General features: G+C 42.0%; 1 protein-coding gene across 2 annotated transcripts in view; it reads right to left on the reverse strand.

Annotated features, from left to right (window-relative positions):
- The window catches only part of sparta (spartin a), a 29,789-nt gene extending 24,065 nt beyond the window's left edge, over positions 1-5,724 (reverse strand). For both annotated transcript variants that reach the window (XM_048532644.1, XM_048532645.2), the window contains exon 1: positions 5,634-5,724. The gene's annotated coding sequence lies outside the window, so the exon portion shown is untranslated. The remainder of the gene's footprint in view (positions 1-5,633) is intronic.
- Between the last annotated feature and the right edge of the window lie 276 nt (positions 5,725-6,000).

A 6,000-nucleotide genomic window follows, 5' to 3' on the forward strand; every position in this document is an offset into this window, starting at 1 on the left:
TTATATTCAATTTCCTTTATAAGCCAGTGTGTATTTTGCTTTTCAATGGAATGATTTTTGTAGAAAATTTTGAATTTTTTTTGAAACGATTTCCATGGTTTATTAGTATACCTTTTACTCTATTAACCCGATCAACTTAACAAGCTGTCCCCTCATACTTATGTTCTTTACGTTTGTAATTAAAGTATGTCACATTTAAGTTTAACATAGAAGCCAATCACACTGGATCTTTTGATAACAAGGTGTGGAGCTGGATGAACACAGCAGGCCAAACAGCATAAGAGGAGCAGGAAAGCTGACGTTTCAGGGGAAGCGGGTTCTGAAATAAATAGGGAGAGCAGGGAGGTGGTTAGAGGAGAAGGTAGATGGAGAGGAGACGGACAAGTCAAAGTGGCGGAGATGGAGCCAGTAAAGGTGAGTGTAGGTGGGGAGTTAGGTCAATCCAGGGAGGATGGACAGGTCAAGGGGACGGGATGAGGCTAGTAGGTAGCTGGATCCACTACAAAGGAGATCCAGAAGTGAGGTAATCCATCTCAACGGACCCCAGAGTTTAAAAACCAGGTGGGAAAACACACCAACGCCTCAGAGGCTGCACTGAAGATGTTACCAAGCATGGTAATGAAACGTGCAAAACAAGAAACCAGCTTGGTGAGCCAATCAACTTAAACAACCTCAACACCCACAACCAGAGCTACAAATCTACTCCAAAACTTTAGAATTTATCTATCTTTTTGTGAATGCTTTGCACATTTAGATAAACGATCTTTTCTTAAATAGCTATTATTTGCATTGATATTATTTGCCAATACAATTTGACCTTTAAATTTTGCCTCCTCTTGCCCCACTCTGATCTTTACTCAAATCAGTATAGGTCAAGGCAACCCTTCTTCTTTAGATTTCAATATTTCCTTTCCATTTAACCCTCCCTGCCATCTGTTAGATTTTAAGCCCTAGATGTCCTACTTCCAAAACAATGATACCAACTGGTGGCAGTGTTCCAGAACCTGAAAAGCCTTGCTCCCATACCAATGTTTGAGACACACACATAATTCTCCAAACTACCTGATCATATGCCAATTGATACATGGTTCAAGAAAGAATCCAGAGATGATTAGTTCTGAACGTCTGAATTTGGATCCTAACTCCTCAAACCCTCAATACCGTCCTCTCTACGCCAACTACCTTGCCTGGTCCTTCAAAAAAGAAACTTATGATTAATTAAGTGTGCAGATTGAGTCAATGTTCATATCAAACAAGTACGACACAGATAGTAAGTTAATGGTTTTCTTTCAACCAACCTCAATTGAATTTGGAAAATCTCAGGACATTCCTTACAAACTTGCATACAGTGCCATTAGCAGCTTCATGCCAATTTAATAAATTTACATGACAACTGGGACAGAATGGGGCACTTGTAGCACCGTGGTAGTGCCACTACCTCTGAGCCAGAAAGCGTGGTTTCAAGTTCCACCTGCGCTACTAGTATGGCAGAGAATAATTGAACATTTTCTTTTAAAAAATCTAAAATACAAATGTAATTTGGTCTTTTCCATAGCTCAATCCAATGAAAGGCACAGATTAAGTTAGGAATGCAAATATTTTGGGCTTCAGCATTTGACATTGTTTTTAAAACATTATTTCTGTTGCTGCACATCTTCTGCAATCACAACTGGGTTGTTCTAAGTGATTTTTCTACAAGCAGCTGTTAGTCCACTTTGGCTAACTCTGATCTCATCAAAATCCACCTTCGCCAACACTTCTGGTCCATCTTAAACCTTAGCGGCCATAATTTACTGTCACTGAAGTGCTCCCGGACTGCCACACTTGCCACTTGCTTGTCTTGGTTTCCTGAGCCAGGGTTCAACTGTTGCCCCCACTCCCCCAACCCCAATTTCTAGGATATTCTATTATCTGACTTAAAAAGCACTCCTAGCTTGAGAATTCCACTCCCTGAAGCATTTCAGAGTTTGTCTGCCCCTGTTAATATTGAGGGAAGTTGAAATCCTATTACCAAATGTTTTTACACTTGCCTATACATCTGTCTTTCCACATCTTGGGATTGGTTAGGGTCCTACAGTATAACCCAGCAAGTAACTGCCATATTTTGTTTTTATGTTGTACATGTATTGCCTCATTGGAGGAAGGCAAGACATCAATCCTCCCTACTATGGCAACTGACTTCTTTATCAATATTGCGATACCACCTCTCATGTCTAAAGATTCTACACTGTAGAATATTGAATTGCCAGTCCTAGCTGCCATCCCTCCGCCAAGTCTCCATAGTAATAGTATCACAACCACATGCATTAATCAGCATCCTCCACTCTCTTGCCTTACTTAAGAGTCCTCATTTAAATAAAATGCAATCTAGCCTTGTCATAATCTTTGTACCTGAATTTGACTATATCTGCATTGCCTTTTAGTCTGATTTGGTTCCCCTTCTCTTCTCGTCCGTCACTCCGCTCCACTCCACTCCCTATCCCATCCTCTTGGGAAATTAGTTTAAACCTCCAACAACTGCTCTAGCAAACTTTTCTACAAGGATATTTATGCCACTCCAAGTTTAGATGCAATCTGAACTTGTGAAGGGTCCATTTTCCCCAGAAACAAACCTAATAACCTAAAGCCCTCCCTCCTGGCCCAATTCTTCAGTCACGCATTCATCAGTGACATACAGCTATTCATACACAGGCACATAGCACCAGAAGTAATCGAAGGATTACAATCTTTGAGATCCTGCTTTTTAATCTGCCACCTAGCTCCCGAAATAAGCACCGCAGGATTTCTATACCTTTAAGACCTTCCTTAAAACTTATCTCTAACCAAGCTTTCCATCTTTTTCTGATATCTCTCAACATTTTGACCCTTTCTCTTTGGCGTACCTTTCTATAGTAAGGAGGTTATTAACTTTCCTGTTTGTTTTGTATAGTATGAATGGAAAACATACATGCGCTGATTACTAAGTTTGTGGATGACTCCAAAATTGGTAGGGTTGCAGATAGTGACGAGGATTGTCAAAGGATACAGCAGATTTGGGCAAAGAAATAGCAGATGGAGTTTAATCTAGACAAATGAAAAGTAATCCATTCTGGGAGAACAAATTCTGATGTGAATTATATAATAAATGGCAGAATCCTTATGTGCATTGATGTGGAAGAATCTGGGTGCACAGGTCCACAAATCCCTGAACATGTGGATAAGGTCATCAAGAAGACATACAGAACGTTTGGATAACAAGGTGTGGAGCTGGATAAACACAGCAGGCCATGCAGCATCAGAGGAGCAGGAAGGCTGACATTTCAGGCCTAGACCCTTCATTAGCTGGGGCACTGAATATAAAAGTTGGCAAGTTATGTTGAAGATGTATAAAATTTTAAGTTAGGCCACATTTGAATACTGTGGGCAGTTCTGGCCACCAGACAACCAGAAGCAAGTGGATGCTCAAGAAGGTTTACCAGATCAGGCAAGCTTTAGTTACGTGAAGCTGGATAAACTCATTGCTTTTTTTCTGGAAAGACAGAGCTGAGGGGTGACTTGATAGAGGTCTGCAAAATTATGAGACATGGATAGGGTGAATTGTCAGAGGATTTCCCCCAAGGATGGAAAGGTCAATTACAAAACAGCGCAGGTTCAAGGAGAGAGAGGGTGGTCTGAGGGAGAAGTGCAAGGAAGATTCTTCACACAAATTGTTGGGTGCCTGGAACACACTGCTAGTGGACGTTGTGGAAGCAGGCATGTTAGCAACAATTAAGACATATCTTATGGAGGCACAGAAGTGGAGGCAAACAAAGGAACAGAAACTGTGTATGGGAAACCTTAATGGACCTTAGACCATAAGACCATAAGACACAGGAGTGGAAGTAAGGCTATTCGGCCCATCGAGTCCACTCTGCCATTTAATCATGGCTGATGGGTATTTCAACTCCATTTACCTGCACTCTCCCCGTAGCCCTTAATTCCTTGTGTGATCAAGAAATTATCAATCTCTGCCTTTAAGACATGTAACGTCCCTGCCTCCACTGCGCTCCGTGGCAATGAATTCCACAGGTCCACCACTCTCAGGCTGATGAAATGTCTCCTCATTTCCGTTCTAAATTTACCCCTCTAATTCTAAGGCTGTGCCCACGGGTCCTAGTCTCCCTACCTAACGGAAACAACCTCCCAGCATCCACCCTTTCTAAGCCATGCATTATCTTCGGTGTTTCTATTAGATCTCCCCTCAACCTTGTCAACTCCAATGAATAAAATCCCAGGATCCTCAGCCGTTCATTGTACGTTAGGCCTATCATTCCAGGGATCATTCGTCTGAATTTCTGCTGGACAGGCTCCAGTGCCAGTATGTCCTTCCTGAGGTGTGGGGCCCAAAATTGGACACAGTATTCTGTTTGTGTGCTGTACTGCATTGAATAATGCAAGTATTATTTAAGTATTATAAACTGCACATCAGTTCAGTGTATTACCAAATTCTTGAAGGCCTTGAGTTAAACTTACAACTAAAAAGCAAAACCAGTGCACAACCATGGAGAGTACAATGTAAATACATTCAGCAGAAAGATTCTCGTATAGAAAAATAAATTTGTAAGAAGTATCAACTAGAATTGCTATTCATTGCCATAGAAAAGCTGCCAAAGACCCTCCCACCCCAATAATACTCTCTTCCAACCTCTTCAATCAGGCAGAAGATACAGAAGCCTGAAAACACATACCAAATGGTTCAAGAACAGCTTCTTCTCTACTGTTAGACTACTGAAAAAACTCTCTAACATCAAATAGTGTTGATCTTGCTTCATGCATCTGCTGTATAGCTGAAACCTCGTGTGCCTTGCTGTAAGCACCCTATGATCTGTATGTCCTTGTTTGCAATGAACTGCCTGTACTGCTCACAAGACAAAACTTTTCACTGTGGTTAGGTACACATGACTAAAATAAATCAAATGTCTGAGAATTAGAGGCTGAAGAGCTGATCGAATCACGCGGCTTAAAGCTAAGAGGTGAATTAATAGTGGAGTGGGGTAGCATAGAAAATTGGATCCACTGTTTAGGGAATCAAGATCCTGCGCAGTGTAATTTTAAAAACTGGTACTCGTTCGTTTAGGGACTGTAAGCAGGAAACGTTTATATCCTCTTAAAAAACCTTAAGAAACTATAAATGCTGGAAAACAAAAACACGATCAGAACTTTATTTTTGCATGTGTTCTCTAAAACGGTCACCGAACTCCAAACATTAACTGTTTTCTCTCCACAGACCTTCAGAGATTCTCCAGCAATTTCTGTTTCGGTTTCCAAAGTTCGTATCCTCACCACACTCGCGCGTGGTAATAGAAAATTGTAACTCTTCCCAACCACCCTCCCCCCAAAGTTAAGTCAACAGAAAGTTTAGGATCGATGCCTTCGAAGGTTACCCACAGGACGTGAAACAAACTTGACTAAATGGGACTGATCTGCAAACACAATATACCCGATCAGCAAATTCCAACCCACACCTACTGACCAGGCAGCCAGTAACCGGCCCCTCCTCCCCTAGATAGGCCTCTTGCTCCCAGTAATTGATGGATTTCGGTTCGTGGGGGGAAAAGAATATTTCCCGAACTACAACTGAACTTGTTCAGAAAGAAAAATAAACCCACACCCACCTATCTGTCCGTCTGCTCAGAGTACAGATGGACGACACCTCCTTCAGTGAGTGACCGTGTGACTCGCAGTCACATGAGCAGAGGACAAAGGTCACGCCACGGTCACGTGCCTTCCCGTCTCCAGTAGCAACGAGGAGACGGTGGGATGCTTGTCGCGAAGGAGCGTGTTTGGAAACTGTGCCGAATTTTTTCGAGTCGTCCATTTGTTTTACTTTTATGCGTGCGGATGTTTCGTGTAAATTAAATCAAATGGACCGTTTGTGATTCCAATGACATCTGCCGCATGCCGATAAACTAGTAAACAAAGTGTGGAGCTGGATGAACACAGCAGGCCAAGCAGCATCTCAGGAGCGTAAAAGCTGATGTT

The sequence above is a fragment of the Stegostoma tigrinum genome, chromosome 6 (assembly GCF_030684315.1).
Source record: "Stegostoma tigrinum isolate sSteTig4 chromosome 6, sSteTig4.hap1, whole genome shotgun sequence".
Classification (NCBI taxonomy): Eukaryota; Metazoa; Chordata; class Chondrichthyes; order Orectolobiformes; family Stegostomatidae; genus Stegostoma; species Stegostoma tigrinum.